This window comes from Oreochromis niloticus, linkage group LG8, assembly GCF_001858045.2.
Source record: "Oreochromis niloticus isolate F11D_XX linkage group LG8, O_niloticus_UMD_NMBU, whole genome shotgun sequence".
NCBI lineage: Eukaryota > Metazoa > Chordata > Actinopteri > Cichliformes > Cichlidae > Oreochromis > Oreochromis niloticus.
In genome coordinates, this window is record NC_031973.2 from 7669803 (window position 1) to 7696713 (window position 26911).

A 26911-nucleotide genomic window follows, 5' to 3' on the forward strand; every position below is an offset into this window, starting at 1 on the left:
TTGCCTGAGAAGTCAGAGGGGGCAGAAGGGATAACTATTGTTAAGAATCTGACTAAAATGCAAAAATAAAGTATATGACTCTCAAGATCGCAAATGAGAAGAACAATGTGAGGAAATCTGGCAGGGTATTAGATTTACTTAGTAACAGCAGTAATTTCACATGAAACGCTTTTCTCCCTTGAATTAAACTAAATGTAAGGATTATATGTGAGCTGTTTGTTATGAGCTAGCTGCCGCTTCTGCCTTTCGACTGCATTCATCATAATTCTCTGCCTTGTTGTTTTTCCATCGTATGGATGCTGGCATGTTGGATGTGACAAAAATGAAGAGTAATGTGCTTTGTCCCGGCTCCTTTATCCTCGTGCAGAGGCCGTTTTTGCCACTGCCCATTTTTTTCCCTTTCTTCTTCTTCTTCCTATTTTTTCAAATTTATTTTTTTGTTAACAGCTAGATCTCCTCCAAGCCAAAAGCACTTCCACATGCTGTACTAGAAAGCCAAAGCTTGGTGCCAGAGTGAGAGTTAGCCTCAACTTTGGACTCCAGCCTGCTCTAACCTCTGTGTTTTGGAGCAGCTGCACCACCCTGTACTTTTCAGTGAGAAGAAACACCGCAGGTATGCTGTTTGCTGGCTACTCTGCAGTTCTACTACACACCCAGTACAAACTTGCGTCAGTTCTGAAGGATATGACAGAAACACACTGCTGTAAGTAACTTACATAAGTGACCCTGAATACGTAATAGTTGTGTTCCAAGTGTCTTTAATGACAAATTGATTGCCTGCTATTAAAATCAAATATAAAGATTATTACATCTTATTTATAATCAAGTAAAAAGGCAGTAGAGCTTTTCTTTCAACAATTTGGTTTTTATTAATAACCAATCAAACCATTTGCCACTTTTGATAGTTTTCCCCAGACAGACCTAACCGCTGTGATGTCATCTATTAGTTTGTAAAGTTTTGATGCCTCAGTTTGAGTATTTTGGCCACTGCCATGATACTTTTTTGAATCTGAAGTGAACAGTTAATTAACTCCATAAGTATTTAATTAGACCATGGCTCAGTTTTTGCGATTATGTGTTTATACACCACTTTACAAAGAATCATTAGTTATTATTCATCTTTGGCCCTCTTCCACAGGGTGTCTTTTGTCCTGTTTCCCTACCCTCACCCACAACCAATTGCAGGAGAGTTTTCCCCCTCCCTGACCCTGGTTCTGCAGGACGATTATTCCTGTTAAAAAGGAGTTTTTCCTTCCCACTGTCACCAAGTGATTGCTAGAGAAGAGGATTAGGGCCACTGGGGAAAAAAAAAAAAAAAAAAGTTTTTCCTTTTGCATAATTCTGAGAAAAGAATCAGAACTGAAGCAATTATAAACCAACATGTCTGTCTCATCATGGCTCACCTATTGCTTGTCAGTCTCAGGTGCTTGTGGTTGCACTTCAGCAGTAAAAATAACAAACAAGGCCATCAGAATTTGATTTAATGTGGTTCAGCGTGGGAAACGTGCACCAAAATGACTTGCAAGAGTGCACTGGGATAATTAGAGGCGACTGATGAAGACACTGGTCTTGATGAAGACACAGAATCTCAGAATTCTGACTTTAATCTCAGAAGACAGTAAAAGAAAAAAAGACATGCCCACTTTTTTGTTCTTTTTTCCGCAGATTGCTCATAGGGGGTCATCTAAATTGAATTGAATTAAAATTTTAAAAAAATTAGAAAACCATTTTCATACACATGGTCCCATTTTCACTGGTTGAAAAGTAACTGTTAATAAACTGCAAAATAGTCATCAAAGACATAAAGTAATAGATACTTTAATAAATGTTATAGATATAGTTATAAAACACAACCAGTACTTGAGTTAAAAAATATTAGGATTATCAAAACATTAAACATTATGGATAAAGATAAATAAAATGTAATAATAATACTACTACTACTACTACTACTACTACTAATAATAATAATAATAATAATAATAAAAAGGTAGCTTGCTCTGTACACGGGGAGTTTTGCAGTCTCATTGTCCGTAGAAAGAGCAGTGAATAGTTGCTTTTGGCCTGGGCACAGTTTGTGCTCCAATTTCACTCATATTACCCTTTTGTGCAATAAGAATAAAAACAATTTCAACATCTTCATTCCTCAGAAGTTGTACATCACTCTACCATTTTCTTCTTTCAGAAACTAAAGTCAGCTGATTGAAGCTCAAGGGCAGAAAAAATCAGAATGTCTGATCATCTTTATTTTTTTCTGCCCACTGTGTAGATAATCAGACAAGTCATGTAATACAAGTAAACACTGTACATGATTGCAGTAACTTTGGAATGTATTGCACACAACAGTGGTAATCTGCTAATAAAATCGTAGACTTTTGTCTTATATCCTGTACAGCTACTATAACATACTAAAGAGCACATACTAGTTTTTGTTCCAGACTGCACTGGCTTCATTTTCAGCCACACAGGTTGTAGCTTAGTTTTGGCCTCCTAAACTGCTGTTTCTGCTTCTCATAGTCTGTCTTCATCAAATGCCTCTAATTATCCCAGTGCACTCTTGCAAGTCATTTTGGTGCACGTTTCCCACGCTGAACCACATTAAATCAAATTCTGCTGGCCTTGTTTGTTATTTTTACTGCTGAAGTGCGACCACAAGCACCTGAGACTGACAAGCAATAGGTGAGCCATGATGAGACAGACATGTTGGTTTATAATTGCTTCACCCTATAGTAACTTAGACTGAGTTGGCACGCACACGATTAACCTAAACAGGTTTATGCAACATTTCTGCTACCTCCACCACAGAAAAAGGCATGAAATACTGCCTCCCGACTGCCAGCATATGAATCAAGGCAGTGTGACATTGTTCAGTGCCTAAGGCCAGAATTTCAGCATCCCCTTTACAATCTTTTCATCCATCCCTCCATCCCGTCAGTCCCCCCTTCTGTCTCATAAATGGGCAAGTCTGCTTTACCAGAAGCAGACGGACCCTGGAGGAGGGACAAGCCTATTATCTCTCTCACAGCAGCAGTTCATGCAGGAGCTCCAACAGAAGATAGGGATTCTCAAACAAGCTGCTGTACACTCTCAGATTGTTACCCAGTACCTAGTTGCTGCTTTTGCTACTGTCAAACATTTCCACTATAGTGGTTTTCAGAGTTTTTCCTTCTGGGCACTTTAACTCAAACTGTTTTTCTAGGGTACTGCATCAGCATGTCTTGCAAAACATATCCTGCTTTAGCCAGACAAAGTTTTTGTTTTCTTCAAAAGAAATTACAGAACAAGGTAGTTTTAAGTGCTTCTGAATTGAAGGAATTTGTCCAGACATGAGGCCTTATTTGACCTACACTTGCAGCCAATGCCCATATGGTCAATGTTTAAAACAAGTAAGTAGGTATGTGAAAATTTGCCTACAGTTTAAAATTCACTTTAGTCTGCAGTGTGATGTCCCGACATAATGGCAGTGTATTTGTACATCTGTTTCATAGAGGTGAATTGTCCTGTTGTTGCTACGGACAAAACAACTTTGAAACTAATGTAACTCTATTGGAAATCAGTTACCTGTCTGCACCAGGTATGTTCTCAAGACACCTCTGAGGGAACAGGTCACCTGTCTACTGTTGCATTTTGACCCAAGCCATGAGCAGCTTTTGTTGCCTATGAAACAAGTCGTGAAAATGCAACATATGTGTCAGCAGCACTGTGTGGGACCTCAAATGCAGTCTTTGGTGTGAGATCCTTGAACTTTCAAATGCGGGTTTCTTTTTTTGACCTTTAAAGCTGGAAAAACTTTGCTTATAAGGACACTAATCAATAGATACGAGACCATGCTGATGAAAAACTTTGTTCATTTAAATGAAAAAAGGGGAAAAAAAATTGTGTCCAGGAAGAGAAATCAATAGAATAAATTTTGTGAGTATTTCACAAATTGCAGTTAGACTGTGTCGAAGTTTTCACTAAGACAACAAAATGATATGAAAGTTCAGCTCAGGTGGCTTCCAGCAGCAATGCCAGGAAGAGATCTGAGGACTGTGCGGGAGAAGCCATTTAATTTCACAGTGATGAGACGATGCCTCCTTTATACGATCTGTTATTCTAATGAACATACTGATCTGAAAAAGGCATAATACCGGATATTTGGTCAATACTGTCATATTTAAAAGCAGTTGCATACAATAGCTTTTACTAAAGGGTCTAAAATATGTTATAAAATATTTAAACAACCCCAGCAGCAGCAAAGGCTTATACTTTACTGTCAGCCTCAGGCAGAATGGTTTCCAGAATTCGAGTTGTTTCTGCCAAATTGTGACCCTGCCATCAGCAAACTGCAACGCAAACTGTGATGTGCTGTAGGACTCAGTCTTTTCCACTCCACTCATCCAGTTTTGGTCAACATGTGCCCAATGCAGTCTCATCCTCTTATTGTTAGCTGACAGATGGCAAGGTTACAAGCACTTTGAAATGCACACCTGCATATCACAACATACTGAGTTGTAATTTGCATATATTTGTGGGAATAAATGTTGCTACTCTAATTTGATCTCACTCATCAACAAGGTCATGTAGAAAAACTGCTGCTTACTGGATCATTTATTTATTTGTTGATCTACCAACACACAATTTTGGGGGAGAAATTAAAAAAAAAGCTGAAACATATAATGTGTTCAGTGAAAGTCCTTAACCTTAAAGGGATCAATACCCAGTTAAAGGGATAAAAAAAAGCTCCACTTTAGGTGGAAAACTAACAATCAAACCCACATTCTCAAGCAATTAGTTGGCTGTGCAGCATTACCACAATGCATTCTTCATGCTTTTATACTGTAAAAAGCTCTATAGAAGTAACTTTAACATTAATCTTCATATTCTTTGATAGGATAGCCTTTACTTCACCAGGCTTTATGAAGGCCTTTCAACATTTTTCTTTGGTCACTGAATGCTTTTTTACTCACTTTGAGTCCAATCCTTATACCTGACCAACTTCAGAGAAATGTATTCTTTCACAGGCAAAATCCACTTTACATTTTAGTCAACTTAATCAGTTTTAGACTTGGTTTACAGCATCTGATTGGCAACAGGTTCATTTTTCAGCAGGACAATGATCCCAAACACACTGATACTGTAGTAAAAGCATAGAAGCATAGATTGAACAAACACACAGTGAACACTATCAGTCATGGATTGACCTTGGCAGACCCCAGACCTCAACATTACTCAAGCAGTATGGCATTATCCTGGCAGAGATTGAAACAAAGCTGGTAACATCCAAATAAGAGCCATTCTTCAGATGCTCTTCAGTAAACATGGAGAACTATTCCCGAAGACTATTAAAAGAAATTACAAGTGAGCTTGTCAAAGAGATTTCAGGCAGTTGAAGAGCAAAGGTGGTCATGGCAAATATTAACTTTCAAACTCCGCATTTTATGCTGTATTTCTATTTGTCATCACTACACTCATTTCCCACTTCTCAGCAAAATGTAAAGACATGACAGGTGAATGGAGACTTTTGATCAGTATTCTATTATGTTTTTTTGTAGCACAATTGAGAGACTTTAATGTGTCAGTGGTGTCAGGGGTTCAGAAAATTCAACCTCACTCTTTGCGTTGTGGTTTTATTTCCTGCAAGGTAGGATAAGTTTTGCCATCATCCTTAAATTTACCTCTGTTCGATAGGTTTTGTCTTTCTACAGTCTTTTTTTTGTGTGTTCTGTCAGTCTCCTTTCCATTTATTGGACCTTTATCTGACTTTGAGCCTTCATTTTTGCCTGTTTATATAAAGACTTTGGTGTGAGCTGATTAATTTTAATGAATTTTAACCTCCTGATGAACTTGGCCTTGCAAGTTCTTGCAGTCTAGTACAAGATTGCCCATAAAATCACGTTTGCTTTTTAGATTTATTCTGATACTTAACATAAACTAAATGTTTAAAGCATACTCAACCTTTACGAGTCATCTGCACAGCTGTGTCTTTCCCTTTACCTACCAGGCAGTCTCTCAGTTTCTGCCTCATTACCCCAAGTCCCCCAAAAGTAGGGGCATTGGTGCATGAGGTTGACCCAAGCCTTCTGGGGTCTTGTACAGGATGTCAAACTGGAAGTACATCCAAAACTGGAAGGAAAACCTAACTGTGTATGTCTTAATCTGAAACACTTCATTGTTGTTGTGTTTGTGGATGCACAGGTGGTGAATGTGCAACACATCCATCATTTTTCATCTCTCAAGCCTAGTATCTGCCAGTGAGTAAAAGTTCTCAGCAAAATGCTATCGCATTAATAGGATGTTTCTTCCGGCAAGCTCCTAAGAATTGTAAACTACATGTCTGGATTGTAATTTTCTTTTCACCAGAGAATCAATAGTTTTTGCAGCATTCTTGACTGAACCTGCTGAAGCGTGCTTCTCAGCCTAATGGACCCACAAGTTCCCATCTGTTAGTGAAAGAGATCTCAGCAGGTTCTCTCCTTCTCTGTCCAAACACAGGATACTGAGGACAGACAAAAATGTGATGACTTTTATTGGAATTCCAAGACTTGTCTGGAAAACAAGTGGAGGACAAGCATGTGGCCGTTAACCTCTGACTATAAGGAGCAGAAAAACAGTTTTACAAGCAGAATGTTGCAAGTGTTTGCCGTCGTGTTTGCCTTTTTTCTCGGTCACAGCCTTATTGTGACTTATTCAGATACCTCATCTGCTTTAAGTTTATGCTTCCATTACTGTCTTTTGTCACCCTTTCCTCTTTTTTGGGGGGATCACAAGACGTGCAACTCCATATCACAAAGCTCAGTCAGTGGGTTAGCAGGCTATTTGTAGATCATTCAGCTGGAAACCTTCCTTCAGGGGAAAAATGGAATCATCATGTCAACAGGATTATGTCATGGAAAAGTAGTGAATGAAGTGACAAATATTGAAGAGATTTCCAAAAAGAATTTCACATTTTGATTCATCACATGACAGGATCCTGCTTTGCTAGATTGTGACTTAAATGAGTTCTGCAACTGGAATTTGTTTATGATTTTTCTTTTGCATGACAGAATTTTATCTATATTTTTATGCACTGAACAGTGTTGGCTGTGACTTGAGCACACTGGAGAGTTTTGAGTTTTAACACGGTGTAGGCCTGCAATTTTTCTAGATTCTCTAAATGACCTTTTTAGCAATTTTACCTAGAGACACTTTTTCCTGACCTATTTGCTAGAAGTCTCTTTTATTAAATACCCAGGTGTGTTACTAACCAAACACCGGGTGGTTTATTCGCTTCCATAACATTTTCCAGTCTTTTCTTGCCCCTGTCCCAACATGATGCTGACATTAAAGTTAAAAGTATGTACAGCATTTTAACATTTAATGTGTATCATGTGGTATCTTCTTTATATAGGCTTTTATTTTTTATTCAACAAAGTTAGCACTTATTTGCACAGTTTTGCAACTTTTCGGAAGTTGTGCTTTGACCTCCTAACCCGTGATGCTGCTGTAGCATAATATTTATTTCAAGTGGGTTCCCTCCATGCAATATGCATCCTATCCATGAAATTATTATTCTGAAAAGCTTTGTAAGTCTGAGCCAATGTGGGGGTTTCTTTGAAAGTCTGCAGTGTTTATTTCCTTCTCACCTTTATCCATCACAAACCGCCCACCTCCTGAAATACACAAACCATTCCCAATACATTTTCCTCTGAGCTCTGTTAAAACATTCCACCACGGCGCATTATGAAACACTGCTTCTCAACAAGATGGAATAGCCCTCTGTGATCAGACTAATGTGTTGTTGTCTGCTGCGCCCTCTCCCCTCTATTCTCCTCCCAAGTCTCTTCTCTTGTGTAAATAATGAATGCCTTGTCCCTGAGTGCGCCTACTTTAACCAGAGTATGAGTATTTAACTGAACATTTAAAACATTAGCCAGACACTTGGAGCGTTATGCCTTCAGTGACAGAGGAGGATGTATTGAAGAAGGAAAACAGGAAAAAGGAGGCAGGGAGGAATGACAAAAAGAGGGATTAGATATGGGAAATACATTGCAGTCGCTCATAAAATGGTGAATCCAGGAAAGAAAATATGTTCCCTCTGACCGCACAACGCTTTGATAGGACTTGATGAACTTTGCTGTGTGGGCGTGGGACTGAAACAGAGACAGAGAGGCAGTGAGAAGTAGGCACCACAAGGACTTTGGCCAAATTCATCACCCACATGGTTTAATCTGATGTGTTGCTTGGCGGCAGTTTTCCTTCATCATTCAACTCTTAGCTGTGCTCACTACACACCCCATCAACAGCAGCCGCCAACAGCGAAACAGTCTCTGCAATAATTGGTTTAAAGTTTCTTTTTACTCACTCCAGATTCTGATTAGCTTTCATTCAGTTAGAGCAGTTTCATATTAACAGTCCTTTTCAATGGCTGCAAATAGCAGAAGTCAGGAAGAAATTGCAGCTGAGATGTCATTACTCTCTATAATGTGACATATTTCCAGATAGATTTAGTTTGATCAAAAGTGGTCACAACTTCTAAGTAGGTTTATTTCAGTAGGTTTGAGCAGTGGGAGTTCAACACATCAAGCTTTTCATATCCTGCACACCTGCTTTGTTAGAACAGCTCGGCCAAAGTCACAGAAATTAGCAAACAAAGTATTACGATGCCAACATTTTGTCTCCCAGGTATTTTTTTTAAAATCCATCAATAATTTAAAATTTCAGCAACAAAAAATGTTTCAACTTGCTTACATTCTGGCATACTTCCTCCCAAATTTAGTAGACAAACTGACAACTGAAGATCTGTAGCCGAGCAGGGCTGCATTTAGTGGGACATTTGGTCCTTTAAGGCTCTTACTCTTTTGAAGTTGGACATAGTGAATGATTTTTCAGTGGCAACATAAAAAATGTGTTGTCCGTTAGACCATAAGCTTCTTTCCTCACTTAGTGCAAATTATTACACACAACCTGTCAACCTTTTTAACAGCTCCATAATTATTTTGCCCAAAGCCATTAGCACTGACAGACATCCGTGCAAGTGTTGGTGCTAGACAATATTTAATATACTCTAACTACTCATCAGTGTAAATTTGGGTTTATTTTCCCCATCTATTTTCCTAACCACTTATCCTACTCACTGTTAAGTGGGAGGGGTGGTGGGTATCCCAGCTGGGCAAAATGCAGTGTGCACCCGTTTATTATAATTCACACCAGTTAACTGAAAATGTGTGCCTTTGGACTGTAGGAAGAAGCTGGAGTACCTGTAGGAGGCTCATGCAAGCACAGGGAGAACATGCACACTCTACATGGAAGGGCCAACTGGTGGATTTTAATCCAGGATCACTACCCCACCATGCTGTACCATCTATTTCCCCCTGTTAGGTCTATTGCATTAGTGTTGTTCCGGCTCTGTGGTACAGGAATAAATCCTAACTCAATCTCATTTGCACCAATCTCATATCCTGAGTGCCGGAGAAAGTAATCATCCTGAAACATATATACATAATGACATGGACTCCAAGAAAAGCTCGGTTTATATTATAGCATCACTTTTTTCAGGTTTATTTTCTGTGAACATGTAAACTGAAAACATAAAGACATTCATCTTTCTTTGTTTCAGTGCAGCAGTGAAATCACTAAAGTTAATTCCAAGCATGTGTAAACTGTAGAAGTAAATTTAAATGTAATTTGATACACAAAGAGGTGTTTACAAGGGTCATAGAGCTAGTTATGTACGCATTTGGTGGTTACGTGTTTTGAAATTAACATGTTTACACATATGTGTTATATTTGTTATATCTACCTAGTTGGTTTCCCTACATTGATCTGAGTATAAGATTTCCTGGCTTCTAAGAGGCCAGTGGATTATTCATGAGGGCAGTACAAGGAAGTGTTTGGTTGTTGTTACTGTGTGCTGAGAGTAAAGAGGCTGCTAAAGCTATCCGTCTCCATCTTGCTGTTCCTAATCCTTCAGAGAGATTCCAAGCCACCTAGCGAACCCTCATGTTACACATGTTATACTGGCAAAATAAGCATTGTTGTGTGACCCACCACACTGTCAGAAGTATGTTCCCATTTTCAGCTGCAGTGACACAAAGACGAAAGAACATAACGGCACTGAGGCTGAACAAACCACTAAAATCCATCTATGCATCCATCCTAGGCAGGTTAACAGTCAGTGGCAAGGCAAACACATGGAAGCAAGCTCACATTCACACCTTTGGAATTATGACTCGAACTTACATACATGTGATTGGACTGTGGAAGAAAGCCTGAAAGCCAACTCATAACAGCACAGGAAGAAAATGCAAATTCCACAGAGAAAGGCCCCAGCATATTTTTGCTGGGATACCAAGTACCAAGGAGCAGTATTATTTGGTGTGAGTCATATATTTCTAATAGACTCCAGTTTGTCTATATAAATGGGGGATCTTCCTCACACATTAATGGTTAATTTGGTTCCACAGGGTTTTTTGCTGAGACCAATTATATTTACATTAAACCTGATTCCCTTGGGAAGAATAATTAGAAGACACAGCATACATTTTCATTGCTATGCAGATGATCCCCAGCTTGATCTACCTATAAGGTCAGATATCACTAATTAGTCAAACAGCAGGAATCTCTTAAAAAAGTAAAGGAGAGGATGACCTCTAATTTCCTGCTTCTAAATTCACATAAAACTGAGGTTATTGTACCTGACATTAAAAATCATAAAACACTATGTCTAACCAGATACTTACCTTGGTTTACAGGAACACTGTGAGGAATCTCGGAGTAATTTTTGATCAGGATGTGTCCTTTTATGCCATATTAAACAAATATGTAGGACTGCTTTCTTGCTTTTGCACAAAATCTCTAAAACTAGGAACATCTTGTGTCAGAGTGATGCTGAAAAAAATTAGTTTATGAATTAATTACTTCTAGGCTGGATTATTATTATCAAGTTGTTCTAAAAGCTCCCTGAAAGCCTTCAGTTGATCAAAAAATATTGCAGCAACACTACTGAAAGGTCCTGAAGACCTCACAGTATTATTAGTAGAAATATCAGTAGAAATATATAAGTTGTATTTCAGTAGAAGGCCACCCACAGGGAACCTCCTCACCCCATTACAACCCATTCTCTATTTGTACGTTTAATGAGTTGTAAGTCCAGTGCTGTCTTTTAGCTTTGGTTGTATTTTTTTCTTATACCTCAAAATGGCTTTTGATGTTTGCCACATGGTAACTAAATGTCTGCTGTTTGATAGTAGGCAGGGCAGGCTGTGTACAGTTTGTTCAGTCATGGATTTCCAGCTGAAAACGTCTACCTGCAGCTGCTGCTTGATGAGAGCAGTGAGGGAGAACCAAAACAGTTACGTTCTGGGCTATGAAACCAAAACAAGAATTACTGTCTTATAACACACAATCATATGAATCTTTGCTATTGTAGAAAAAAAGATAGTTTGTGCAGCTTTAATATAGATACAGTAAATTAAGGGTGACAAAAAAAAAAGCCACTTCACTAGCTTTAAACTGCTTACACTTGCCTCGAGCATGACAGTTCCCTCACCTCTGCTCTGTAATGTAATTGGACACAAAACCCAGTTTATTTGAAGAGAGCTCTGCAAACAGGAACAACCATGAATCAGGAAACAAGATAACTTGTCACAGATGTGCTGGTGGGTAGGTTTGATGGTCAATTAATTAGAGACTATAAAAAGCAAGTTCCTGAAGGCTTCAGAGAGGATGGGTCAGTGTTGTAATGAGATCAACCTCTCCACAGGGTTTGTTAAATTACTTAAATTTGGCTTGTAAATCTGATTTGGGTGTGTCTGACCTTAACATGAGTCTCCCAAACAACTGCTGCATGTATAACTACTATAAAGACCCTGCATAACTTTTCATTTTGTCTGAATGTCCAGTATCTAAGGTAGGTATCCCATTATTCCCCCTTGACCTTTAAATTTGGGACTGCTCCTCAAGTAAACACAGTAATCAGGTTTCCTGGCCTTCAGCTGAGCCTAATTGAAGATACTCAACTGAGAACTCAATTGTCTAAGTGTGATTTAGTTAGTGCCTGGCCTAATTAAAGTCCTGGAAATGACCTCCAAAGTTCTGTGTGGCATTAATCAGCTAGGACACCTCATCAGCCACCAGAGGAAAGTCAGCAAGAGCCTACACTCTCACAGCATTAAGTCAGTGTGCATGTGTGTGTGTGTGTGTGCTTTCTGAGAGTGATTTCCTGGTCTTTAACCCCAGCCACAGCTCTGACAGGATCAGCCACACTGTGGTCTATTGACAGCCCTAATCCTACCTCCGTGTTCAAACCTCCATTGCCCGCCACCATTCTGATACTGCACACGCTCCTCATTTCCCCCCCTCGACATGTGGCCTGCGCACGGGAACCCAAGTTGTTTTTAGAGTTACACCCCTTCATCCACTAGTTTAAGAGGCCAAACAGGAATTTGCTCACCTCCTGCCCCTCTGCAAATGTTTGCCGAGATCTGCGAGGTAATGTATGCGAGTTTTGATTAAAGCGCTCCCTTATGGTTTTTGGCTCAGAGCTGCTCAACCATTAAGGCCTGTGCCATGAACAAATGGATTGTGTGCTGGTGCCAGGGCCCTGCCTCTCAGCCTGCTCTGACTCTCCTCCTTCCCCGTACACATTCAAAACTGCACCTTTTAATGCCTATTAATGTTCATGCTTCCCCTTGACCTCTGCATCCATATGTTCACTTTGACAACTTTTGAGCAGTTTAGCTGTTCTCTGGCCATTAGCTGATATGCAGGTAGTGACCGGTTCTGTAACGAGTCCTTCGTTTAAAGTTCATGGTCAACTTTAGTCAAATGCAGGCGTGACATGCAGTAATATACCAGTAAAAACCTACTGAGTATTCTGCTAGTATAAACAGTAGCATCAGCTTTTTAAGCATTGCCCCAAAATGACAATGTCACATGTCTGTATGGTTAAACAGACATGATTTTGACTTTTAGCAGGGGGAAATTTGGAGGGAATAAGAGACTGAGATGTAGCAAATTGTCAAGAGAACACTGGATTTTTTCTCTCAAGTGACAAATACCTGCTTCTTCTTTTTCTTCTTCTTCTTTCAGCCGGTCCCTTTAGGGAGTTGCCACAGCAGATTATCTGACTATCTTATCTCATCCAGTCCCTAACATCCTCCTCTGTCACACCAATCCTCTGCATGTTCTCCTTCACTACATTCATGAATCTTCTCTTTGGTCTTCGTCTTTTTTCTCCTGCATAACAGCAGCAACATCCTTTGTCCAGTATATTTGGCTATCCCTTTTCTGCACATGTCCAAACCCTCTCAGCCTTTCCTCTCTAAACCTGCCTCTAAATCACTCAACCCAAGGTGTCCCTATGATAAATTCATTTCTAATGATGTCAGTTCTGGTCACTCTCAATGAAAATTCTAACATCTTTAGCCCCACCATCACTATCACCTCCTGAACCTCTCCTTTCACTCTTGCTGCTATCCTTCTTCTCGCAGTTTGAGTTGTGTGCCTGGGATGCACATAGCTCAGGTGGCATGATTTTGCAGTGGTTAGCAGTGTCACCTCACATTAAGAAGGTTTCCCTTTGCAAATTCCAGCAGGGGACTTTCTGTGTGAAGTTTGCCTGTGCATTTTGGCTTTCACTCATATTTCATATACATGTGTTAAGTTAATTGGTGATTCGAAATTGGGCAAATATGAAAGGTTAATGAGGTGTTTAAAGTGGTAGGTAGGACTGTAATGATAAAAATAATTGCCATTACTGTCACAGACTGACTGCATTATTTGAAACTTTGGCAATACTTGATTCAAGCGTCCAGACATTATTGGCCCTTAATGGGTCCACTGTAGTTTTTCCTTACCTTTGCGCACTATTTCTGCACTTAATGCAATCCTAATCCATAATTATAGCATTCCCATATCATAAAACAGATTGATTTGTATCAGTAAACTATTTTCATAGTCACTGAAATCATCCATGTGACCCATCCACATGCCCAAACAACACTGAAGGACATGGACAAGTAGTGTTTTGTCACTTTTTCACTGTTTCATGAGATGACACACATGTCTTAGAGGCTTGGTTTGCAGAGGACTGAGAAACAGGAAATGTGTGGGGGTTTCTCTTAAGGAGTATTGCACATCATCTCTGTGCATCATTTCAGACACTTTTGTGATTTACTTGATGTACCGTTAGTGTTTTCTCAGATCAAATTTCTCAAATCAAACAGGCTAATTTGTGCTCTTAAAGTAATGATAGTAACATATGGCCTTGAATGTCACGCTAGCTGCTTCCCAAGCCTTTGACCAGACAGAATACTGCTACAGTGAATACTACTACTATTGCTTCTACTGTAAAGAAACAGTTTAACAAGCTTAAATACCAAACAATGCAATAATACATGTAATGCCAATACTGGGTTAAAAAATCTGTTCCTTTTAGCTTTAGGTAGCATTACAATCACAAGTAATTATACATCCCCTCCAAACACCAAGCTGGTGACCAGTGAGTGTCAGTGCAGCTGCTAGGTCTTAGAAGTGCACCTCGTGTAGCAGTCGTGTTGTAGTAAAGGCCAATCGCAACATAAAATAACCAGTTTAAGTTCAAAGGAAGCCGATTTGAGACACAACATATCTTTAAACTAAAGAGCGCTATGTTTTTTTATTGATTGTCTCCTTTATGGCAAGATCACAGAGCTAATGCAAAAAGTGAAGTGAAAATAAAAAAAGCAATAACTTATTGTCTCAAATTAATAAAAAATTTCATGTTTCATATGCAGTAAAGTGCAAAATCAAAGGTCAGACTTCCCTCAACGCCCAACAATTTTATACATCTCCAAAAATTGTAGGGATTGGTTAAAGGACTCTGTTTTGTTAAACTTCTAAATTGCATCCTGCCCTCAGTAATTCTGTCCAGTTTATTTTCTGACATCACTCACAAACAAAATCTGTCAGGACTCAAACACAGAGAGGTCTGTCTTTTTACCTTCCAGAATCTCCTTTGTGCCCTGGTGCTTAGTGCAGTTGTTTTGTCTTATCACATTTTCACACAGTCCCCTCTGCAGCTTTGACAATTTTGAAATACTGCTTCTTTTTTTTCTGTAGCGCTTAAAACAAGAGAATGAGTGGAACGAGCCCTCAGAGAGTCACTCTACCATCAGCGTTAATGCAGGCGGTCTCCATCTGTTGTTGAACACTGTGACACATGCCAAGGAGGCACTGGCACCGCACAACTAACCTTCTACACCACAAGTTGCATATATCTGAGTATGTGTATGTGTGTATGTGTGCATGTGTGTGTGTGTGTGTGTGTGCATACACCCATAGAGGTACATTTTATGCTTGATAAGAGCTAACACCACTGTGCTGCTTAGTGCAATCATGTCCAGCTCCAGGAACAACAGACTAAATCACGGGCTTCAGGTCATTAGCTTAGAGCAGCAGTAAGTGACGGCTGCAAAGCACCGTTTCCAACCAACCGGGGTGAGCTGCAGTGGACTTGAGACATTGTGCACCTTCCTGCATGTCCTGTTTTCAACATTTTACACTTGTCATTGAGCTTTCTACCCATTAATGATGCCATTAGCCCCTGTGGTGTTTGAGATTAAGGAACGGTAAGAGCAGCTAGATTAATAGGTTTGTCATTTTATTGGCAATATTCTGTCAGCAAGGCAGCAGGGGCATGGAAGCTGAGGATGAAAACAGAAAGAGAAATTGTGCACAAGTGGCGAGGATGAACAGACAAAGAAAAGGAACATTTATTACTCTATTAATATACTAACAAATTTTCTTAGATTTAGTTCTCTTGCATAACATAAATTCATAAAGAGGGCATTGGTGATATGTCAGGTCACAGGAGACCTGGAAAAACTATTCAGTGTTTCCACAGCTGGCCTCAAACAAGCTGGTTTGTAGCTGCACCAGTAAGTCCAGGGTCCAGGGTTGCTGTAACTCCACATAGATTCGACTTCCTCCTAGACGCCATAAGCAGTTTTTATCTCTTGCACCCATTTCTGCTTCTTTTCCCCCCAAAGCTTCAAGTATCCTCATGTCTTCCACATGTCTGATCTTACCAAATGTTAAACAAAAGGCTTTACAAGATAAACAGTGTAATCAAAGCATTATTTAGCATTACTATTAAGTACATTACTACTAATATACTTTAATACACCTCAACACTTTTGTAAGGCAACACACAATTTTTAACTCTTATTATATTCAACAGTGATTTATGAAGGCTCTCTTACCCGATTCACAGATCCCCATTGGGCTTGTGCCAGGAATGGCATCCAGTGTAAAACTGCCAAATCAAACATGTGGCACTCACGCTTTCTGCGACCCCTTGTGACAAGAGAGCAACTGAAAGTAGCTAACTTTGTTGATGCATAAACTGAGGCATTTATTCATGAACACAGTCTAATATTTCGTTGGACCACCTTAAGATCTCATGCTTTCTGAACCACTCCTTCACAATTATAAGCTGATGAATCCTGGCATTACATTGGAATACGCCATTAGGAAAGGAAACATCGAATCCATCCATGGATAAACCTGGTTATTGAGAGTGTTAAGGTAGTCAGCTGACTTAATTCTTCTGGGCACATAATTTTCTGAACCTATACCTGATCAACTGAAGAAACCCCAGATTATAACATTGCCCTGCATAGGCGTGTATGCTAGGCACAAGGCATGATGGATGCAATCATCTGCCTCTCTTCTAACTGTAATGCATCAATCTCTCTGGGTAAATCTGGACTCATTAGACCACATCACCTTTTTCCACTGCCCTAGTGTCCGATCTTTATGACTGTCACTAGCAAACCAAAGCTCACTAACTGAATTTCTTAAGCCTAAACAACATGTAAAAATGCTCTCATTTTCCCTATTGAACATAGCGATTTATGATTTTTGATTTCACCAACTGGAGATTAAGTATCTGAATTTCAGGAGTGGGACCACGCCTCCAAACATCTCATCTATATATGTTCCCCCAGTTCTACAAGTTGTTCCTTCTCGTTTACGTGCCCCACCCTCTCTCCCTTTTTTAATTCTTTAACTTCTTCACTTCTGTTTAGTACATGGGGATCTGCCAGGCCCGGGAGCCGCCTCCAGTCCCCTTATTGAAGTTTGTGTTTTGCCCCGTTTAACGTTTGCAGTCTCTTTGCTCTTCCTCCTCCTCCCAGCTGGTTAAAGCAGATGTTTGCTCCTCCCTGATCTTTGTTTTGTTGATGTCTCTTCCTGTTCAAATAGAGTTTTTCCTTCTCAATGTCGCCCAGATCTTGCTTATAGGGGATCCATCGTCTGATCATTGGATTCATGGCCTTTTCTCTAGTCCTGTATAAAACGTGTTGTGAACTAGTGGTGCATAAATATAAATGAATTAATTATATCACTTACAAGTGATTCACAGAACAAATGCACCAAATTGAAGATATACTGTTAGAAATAAATGAATGCATTGTAATTTTTTACAATATTTATAATGATAACTAATAAATACTTTGCAGCAAAACACTGGCTGTTGCTTTGTTTTGCTGCAAACTTTACAACAGTGTTTTAAAGTATCGCCACCTTGGGTATGATTTTTATACCACGGTAGCTTAAGCCTAAATTCCTGCTGCCATGGAAACATTAAAACACAAATACAAAAGTAAAAGTACACAAACCAGTGCTTAAAGCTTAATAAAACGAGCGTGTGCTGATGCAATGTGTACAAGAAAAGCAGGTATGTGCATAAAAAAATGTCATGGTTTAGTGCTTTAGAGTCTTTTTCTCATTTAAGTAAAGTTCTCTTATTGATTGTGAGGAAAAACAATCTCTGTTGGCTGGAACAGGCAGGTCATAGTGTCTGGTTCAGACTTGGAAGGTCACTGTTGACAAATTAGTTTGTTGATGGGTCAGTGAGAGGGGTCATGAGCCCGCTGGAAGAGGTCAAAGTTCAAGTTTGTGCAAACACAAACTCACTCTGCTGCAACTACTGTCAAGAGCTTTGCAGGCTTCAGTTCTTCGGTCAGCATAACTGAGAAGTATTAGCCTTGCATTTTAACAGTCTGCTAAGATTATATGGGACAAGAAGATGGATGGCTGGATTGTTGATGGATGGTTCACATAACATTTCATCTACATTTTTTTATATGAACTTCAGTCAGTCCTACTGATTTTCTTGTTTTCTTTTTCATGAAACATAATCGGTCTCTACTTTATTATTTGTGAATAAAATAATAAATTCAAGCTTTGTCTTATTTTGTCCAACTGGCCTACAGCGTGTCTACGGGATTGTGCAAAAGAGACTGCTCCTGCGAGGGCAGCCAGTGCACAGACGTTTTCTATCGCTCCATTACCTCCCAGCTGATTGAAAGGCTGGATCTGATGTGTTAATCTGTTCTCCCTGGTGAAAGATTCCTGTCTTTAGAGACACTAAACTCACACATACTCTCCATCTTTAGTGCTGACTGAAAAAAAAAAAAAAACGTAATCAACTGAGATTTCTACAAGGTTCCTCATTCACCTCACAGTCTTCTTGAAAGCCTTTGATCAAGAAGTGCTTAGGTTTCAAATAAACGGCTGGATACCTTTCAGAGACCACGCTAAGCACACAGCTACTTGGGGGATTTAGGCTACTTTAATGCCTGTTTTCAGAGCTTCGCTGCGGTATTTGAACCAACACGTTAGCCGAGGTGCACGGGGACTTATGAACTGCCACACACGTAGATATCGCTGAGGACAACGAATGTGTGATTGTCATGAAATATTGGCTCAGCTTAAAGGCTCTTCTTTGTTGGCTGGCAACAAAAAAGCGTGCCTTCAAGTTTTGGGAGATGCCATACCTTCTTATGTCAGCTTTTTTTTTAAGTTCTTGGCTCTTGGTATTAAACAGAATTAATTCAGTTATAGCTAAGCATCGCAAATGGGATCAATAAATTCTATTTACCAAACAGCAAAATGTAATGGGAAGTCAAGTCCTTTGCATATATTCTACAAACAGCATCATCAGTTGTATTTATTCATAGATATGTAGTGCCCATATTAATTCCTTCATATCCTTTTTTTAGCTTCTTCATCTGCCTTTATTTTCTTGTGCAGTTTACACTCTCAACCAAATCCTATGACAAATACACTTCATTTCCAATGACTGTGTCCCAATTTCCTGCCTGAAGACTGACTGATGAGACATCTTTGTTTGGAAACAAACCTGCGCTCTCTCAAGTCCTGAGTGAAATGAATCATTCAGGAATCTTATCAAATAAACATGTTTGTCAGGAGGCAGTCTTCTTCATATATCTCTTAGTGTGTGTGCGTCTCTCATTTTTATTACAGCATTGCTCTTTAATGTTAGAATTGAGACATTGTTGTTCTGTCTCTTTGTCTCCTCTTTGACTACATGCCAGCCATTAACTTGCAAGTTTCTCAAACTTAAAAACGTCGCTCTATGATGACACTGATGATCTGCTTCATTAAAGCATTTTTTCCCCTTTACATAAGCTGAAAGCCGATCAGTGCTGCTTGTGTCTGTTTGTCAGCAGGATTAGGTGGGCCTTCCTGATTCCCTTCTCCTTCTTTTTCTCTGGACACCGGGAATCCCTCGACTCATAGACAAGACAGAGTCAGACTTACTTTGTGGCCAAAAACCACTGGCTCCACATTTTCCAGTGGCCAGTGCACTACTGACAAAAAAGAAACACTCACAGAGAGCACCGCCGCCCCCATGAATCAAAGCGCAGAGCAGCGAAAGGTTAAAAGCTCCTGGGGCCTGCACACACATTTTTCAGGGGGGCGGGTAATAGGATCAGGGCCTCCATAACTCCCCAGAACAGCCAATCCTCCCTCGTTTCTGCCCGTTTAGCCTTCAAAGAGAAAGTTTGTGTGTCTGTGACGGTTGGTCAGGGGGTTAAGAGGAAAGTGCATTTTTTCGGTCACAAACTCAATTTCCTTGGTGAGCTGAAGAGGCCATGCTTTAAAACCCAGAGTATAAAGCCTGTTTAATTTGTCCCACATACAGCATCCTCCTGAACCTCTCCCTTTGGTATGGATAGACCTGACTGCATGAGCTGAGGAACTCGTGACAGCCAGCTCTTTTTAAAGCTTTGACTTATGTCATTATTATAATAACACACTCTGCATTCTTCCATGCTTCTGTGTCATCCTGTCTTTATGTTGTTATCTTAATGTGGGCAAATTGTCAGCAAAGGAAATGAGGCCGAACAAATTAACCCTGTTTCACATTAAGAACTCCAGTATGCTCCCTACACATACCCCCCCTTTTTTTGGGTACATGCCCTAGTCTACGAGGTTGAAGAAGTTAGTTAGACACAAAGGATTTGCCAGAAATGGACAAAGCCCCACTGACATCCAGATATATCTGTATTCATTTGCAATATTCCCACTGTATGAGGCTTTGACAGCGTGGTAATCAGGGCTAAAAGTAACACTAAGGACCTACATGGCCTTTGTATTGCGTACACAGTTCTACAACGTGATCAGTTATCACCATGCCTCTGAAGCTACATGCCTGAACTGCTCGTCTCATGACTGGGCCGTACATTTTAGCTGTCATCACTTGAGCGAGGACACTGTCCGTGATAATTAAAGGAGCTCCATTGTCGTGCAGGAAAGCTGCTGTTCCCATGCATGCAGAAATGAGATCAGATGACTATGACAGGGTGAATGTGGAGGGGGAGTAGGTGACGAGGGGGCAGGGTCCCCGAGGGTGACCTCGGCCAGGCTTCGCTCACCAGCTGCTGCCTGAAACAGGACACCCGAGCCCCTCTGCTGCCATCCACCTGGATAACTTACCTGATGCACACAAACACTCAGTCAGTGTTGCACATGTGCGTAGATACAGATGCAAATGCCAACAGTATCCTATTCGGACTCATGCTACAGTCTACTCATGCACACAGGGCTCTCTGTCTGAGACCATACATTGCTGTAGAAACTGAATGCAGTCTCAGTTGTGTGGCAGCGCTACGGGGCTTTAGATTAGGCTGTGTTCAAGGTGGTTTTAGGGTTGAACTGTCTTTGTGTGCGAGTTCTCTCAGTGTGATCTGGCCAGTTTTCTATTCACCGCAACCTGTTTCATTCTGCTGTTGGCCTAGGGGTGGTTGCCTGGGCCATTTTCTAGCTGCACATGGTATTGGCAGGTGTTTCTTTTCACCTGCCAGTGCTCAGCTTCACCAAAAGTCATAAGGCACCAGAGGTCCATGTTACCCACCTGCTTGGCAATGCTTGCATTTTAAATGGCCAGCAGCAGAGTGCAAGTATTGTGCTGCATGTAGCTGGTGCCTTGAACCATACATTACATTCATTTGCTATGTACCTTTTGTAATCTCATTATGTAGCTGCATAAAACAGGCTGTATCTTGCAATAAATGAACTGGACAAAAATATAATTACAGCATCTTGACTTGGGTTTTGAAGGTAATGTTGCTTCACCAGGGTTTATCTTCAATTGTCTATTTCTTCTCAGTTTCTAAAGAGGTGTGTAGCTCATGGTAGTAACTGTATTTTATACCTTTAGCTCTCTTTAATGTGGTTTCATTGGTAAACTTGAACCGGTGGTCACTTTACTAATAGACAATTTTATGAGGTTTCTCTTGTAGATGAGACATTAAGTCTCAATGGTACTTCCTGTATAAATAAAGGTTAAATGAAAAATAAAAATAAACCTCTCTTATTTTGAAAGATCAGGCTGTGATAACTAAGTAGCCCTAGCCCTTATCTTCTGGCTTGCTGGCTTGCTACAACTGTCTGCAACTCGCCCAGCTCCTTCTTTGGGGTCCTGTTCCACAGTTGCATGGATACTAACTCCACCATCTTGGACCATATGGGTGCACGTTAGTGTCTTTTTTTTCTCTCGAGACCTTCTGCAAACTGGAGGTGTTTCCACACTTGTGTGTTTCTGCACTGAGTTCACTGAAGCTGCGGAGCAGTCCAAAACAGTGGAGAAAGAGAGAATTAGAGATTCATTGGAGAAGCAGCTGACAATATAGCACCATTATTTGTCATAATGTATTTGGCAACTAAGGTTTTTTATCAGCCTGAAATTGCAAACATTTATAATCCAGCAGCTGCCTATAGATTGCAGTGACTTGGCACCCGATTGCCACCCCATTATTTAAATGAAGGGCGGGAAATAAAGCTATAGATACAAAAACTGCTTGATAGCATGCAGTGAGCGTATTTATTTCAGCTGTAAAGTTATGCACTTTCTCATGGGAGACTTTGAGGATTGATTTTAAAGTGGCCATTAGAGAAACTTCTGTCTTTGGCACTGTTGTGCTCTCTTCACTTTTAGCTTTTTTTTTTGCAGAAGGTAATACCACTATTAGACTTGAACCCCATGACTTTGAAATGCAGACACAAGTTGGTTTAACTTCTGAAATTTTATAAGATGCTAATTCTTCTTTGGCCGGTACTTGCAAAATACCTTCACTCTGTGACCAGGAGAGTCTTTAAATAACATTATTTATCATCTCATTGAGGTTTCCCCAAGTTAAATAAAGGTTATACACCATGTATCAGCATGACCACAAAGCGTGCTAAGAAAAAAAGCACCATGTGAAGGAATGTCAACACGGTTTATGACTGTTTTTTAAGGGCCAGGCGGCATTATGTGTAGCAATACATCACACTTAAATGCACCTTAAAACGGTCAGTGTTTGGTGAAATATTTGACAGCATGTGTAAATGATCTTCTATGCAACCTCGCTGATTACTATGGCATCCCCAGAAACAGATCCATCACCTGTGCACACCTAAACCTCAATGGCAACACAGTTCTTTAGAAAAAGGTAACAAACTGCCATACCTGTCATATTTGTGAGTCCAAGGGCCTCTGCTCGTAGCAGAGCTGGTGCGTACTTTATGCACTGACCCCTTTGGCACTCCCATTCATCAGAACAAAACAGACCTTAAAATAAAAGGTTGAATAAACGGGTGGAGAAATCAGTGGGTTCAGTGGCAGAACGGGGAGTGGTCCGGCAAAAACACACAAAGTTTTATATGCCGCAGATTGCATGGTATCGCTAATCTAACACCAAAAAAAGTAAATGGGCTAAACTTAATTTAGTTGTTCAAGGAGACAAATGAGCCTCTTTCATGGACGTGGAGGACCAACTGTTCAAATTTCCCGTTGCTTGTTCTTTATCTTGACATCAACCCTAAGTATACCATGACCTTCTCCACCAAAATATACAGTCTGAAAGGTAATATTGAATCTGTCTGTAACACCTCATAAGGGTCTCCTGTAGGATAGTTCATCATGTTGGCACTCTCCAGTAACACTTTGTCTCCACAGCTATAGCCTTGGGTGATAAATAATTACTTAGTGGAACCTTGACTTTTCTTCTGTGGTGTTTGCATGCTGTCCCTTCACTCAGCACTGTGGCACTCTGACAACTTCAATTATTAACAAGCTCCTTTTGCTTCGGTGTGTACTCTTGGTGTGTTTCGATTTTTTTCTGTTTTGAAAAAAAAATGGCAGAAAAGACAAACTTTAGACTGCAAGGGTAAGCACTGGCTGACTGATTGTTAGTTTGTTGTGTGTATGAAGTAGACAAGGGGACAGTTTTGTGAGCTTTCTTCTTTTTGAACGAGAACAATAAGGAGCTCAAAGAGCCTCAGAGGACATGTTTTTCAGCAATAATACAGCCTGTATGTGTGTTTGTGTAAGGGCCTCCAAGTGTGATGGGCCAGTGTCTGTAATGAGTGGGAGGTAAACAGGGCCGAGTTCTCATTTATTCATAAGGCAAACAGAGGATGTGCACTGAATGGGAATAAGTGTGTGATGATTTATTTAGAGCTATTTGTTTCAGGCCACACAGGCTAATTTCCTTCTAAAACAACTAGTGGTCTTTATCCAACTCTGCCCCCTCTGTCTCTGGGTATGTTCCTCCTTTGTACTATCTCAAAAGAACAAACAGAACAATTTGTACTTTTGTGCAATTGCTTTTACAATTTAACACAAGCATAGACAGGAATAACTTGTGCAAAAAGGGTCAAGAAGTCACAAAGAGGTCCAAAAAGAAAATATAAATGACGAGGAAGAGTATGTGTTGAGAACAATGTAAGTTGTATAAAAGATGGGCATAGCCACTGTAATCTTTGCTTTATCCTAATGGTTCATAGCAAGTGAGCTTCAAGGAGCAGATTATAGGAGCATTTTTAAACTTTGCACAGACCCAACCTTGCAGTTTCCCCAACTTCCAGTACTTATAATAAAAAGAAAGCAGTGTGTCCCAGCTTCCAAGAACCAACCCAGTTAAGCTATAAAATGCATAAAAATCATGAACCCCTCAAGTTCTCCGAGAGCTTTTACTAAAAATGCAAAAGTGCATGAAAAAAGAAATGAGACGCTGAGAAAAGCTTACACAGGCCTAAATTCAGTGTATGTCGGTGTGAGAGTGGGGAAATCCTAAACATTGGAATCACTGACTAACATCTGATGACAAGCTTTTTTGTTTCTTCCATGCATACGCAATATTTACCACATGGAACATGAAGGTATCTGTTGGCTTCATCACAAGTCCCAAAACATAACCCCAGAGGTTTTCAGATGCTGCCCCCTTTGTTCCCTGATTAACCCACCGAGTCTATTTGGCTTTTAGAAACTGCTTCCACATTTACATTTGTAAAAAATCTCAAAAGGATTATCCCAAAACTACAGAAATCTGACCCTAATGTAGCATTCATGCAAATGCACTTTATGCTTCTATAAGAAAAAGGTTCCAGTGCAGTGGCACGGCTCACAGAAGTTCTCCACCCTTGACAACATTTTGGCTTTACCCCTAAGACAATCTGGTCATCTTGTTTAGAGTTCTGTCACCCTGCTTTTCTTTCAAAGGAAGGAAAATTTGAGCTTAACATGAGCACATCTTTAATCACGTGTCAAGATCAATTATCACCCTTTGAAAAGCAGCAACCCTTTTGAAGGAGGTTCTCTTAAGGAGGGATGCGTGAAAACTTCGAAGTCAAAGCACACATGTCTGGAAAGAGTCCTGCTCCCAGACAATCTTAATTGCTAATTTTGTGTGTTGTCTGCTGTACTGTGGGCACAGAAGTGACAGTTCAAAGAGCAGTGCCTTGCTTTATTACTAGCATGCAAACCATTGGTAAAAATGCCTTTTCATCACGAACAAACAATTGGTCATTTTCATGAGAATGTCTTTAAACATAAAGCCAGCAATTTTGCTGCAGCATAGCTAAACATTTCTTTCTGTATGTCTTTTGCAGGCCACAGTCTCTCTGTTCTGTCGCAATGAAAAACTTCAGTGAGGGTCAAAATAAAATAAAGACGTGACAGCTTGGAGGATATGAAAAAGAAAGTCGTAAAGCATTTTCATCTCCAGAGAAAATATTGATGGTTATTATCCGTCATAACTATAAATCACATGATCACCTGCACTCCTGGAAAGTTAGTATAAAACACAGGTATCTTGGTTCAATCTGAGAGTAATAGACCATGTGAGAAATTCCTTTTTTGAAATTTGAATATCTTTTTCAGTCTATGATAGATAAAGCAAACTTGAAACTGAAAAGACAACTCCATTGCCCCCCGGCTGTTTTGATTAAGACTGTGTGTGGAGCGTGCCTGGTGGATATATTTGCCCAGACTAGGCCAGGGATTAAGGGCTTCTCTTCTGGGAACCAAAGAAAACAGATCTGATCCCCTCCATGTCTCACCGCAGGGCAGAAGTGGGTGGCGACTGTGCTCATGTGTGGATATCAAAGGGTCAGTGTGTATGTATGCGTGAGTGATTTCATACGTTTAAGACACAGAGTGAAGCCACATCTGCATATATGTGCATGTGATTGACGGGAAGTTGTAGAAACGATCCTGGGTGTGTGCAAATTCTCCCACTGCTGCCTTCCTCTTCAAAGTAATCTCTCTGATCCCTTTACTTCAACATTTTACATGGCCTATATGATGCTTAGGGCACTTAACATGCAAGCACACAAACACACTCAGTCCAGCCATCTTTAGCTGTGCTTCTGTACCGTCTGTTGTGTGCAAAAACAGGCTCAGATTTGCGTGTGTGGACAGAGGGATCTGGATGAAAGAAGGTTTAGGTGGCTTACTTTAAGTCGAGTGGGCTGCGAGCTAATTGTGCGCAGGTGACTCCACGCAGGTGCTCCTGCGTGTGTTTGTGAGGCACGTGATGCTATTATGATGGAATGAGGATAATAACCATAAAGGATGAAATATAAGAAGAAAGAAAAAGACGATCAAAGAGATTTGCAATGCTACCAGAAATGCCTGTCTTTCTGCAGCAGCCCGCCGCACCCTCAAAAAAACAAAAAAAATCTCACTGCATGCGGTCAGCTGTTTTTCAAAAGACAGACTTAAAGTTCCCTCCAGAATCGTGCCATTGATATTGAGCTGAATACACTCTGGCAAGGGTGGTCTGTATGTTGTCCCACAGCAGATGTCGGCGTCTTTCATACTAAGCTGCCCTTTGGAGAATTGAGCGGATGGATGAAAACTGTCTCTGTTTATTACTGTGAGGAACCGTCACTAAGGAGGACCTGCTGACCCACTCAGGAAGGAATAACAAGCAAATTGAACAAGTCAACAAATGGACATCAGCCTCCGCTTCCCCCCTGCTCCCGTGACACTGCGCAGGTCGTTGAAGTCACAACATCATTTTCAGCACACTGACAATCTCCTTCAGAGATTTTCAGAGACTTTCAACAGGTTTCCTCCTCTCATCACGGTTCATAAATGCTTGAGAGTGCAATTTCTCCAAATCAATCAGCAGACTGCGGGAGGAAAAGGCCAAGAGCAAAGAAAAACATGCAGGTGCAGTAGAAGAGGAAAGAAAAGACAGAGGTGTGGAAGAAAAAGGGAGACTGTCCCTTCAGGCACGGGCTCTGACTGATACACTGTTTATACATTCAGTCTACAGTTACTCTGTAGCCAGACAGAAGCATGTTGGCCATTTCAAGCCTTCAGTTTTAC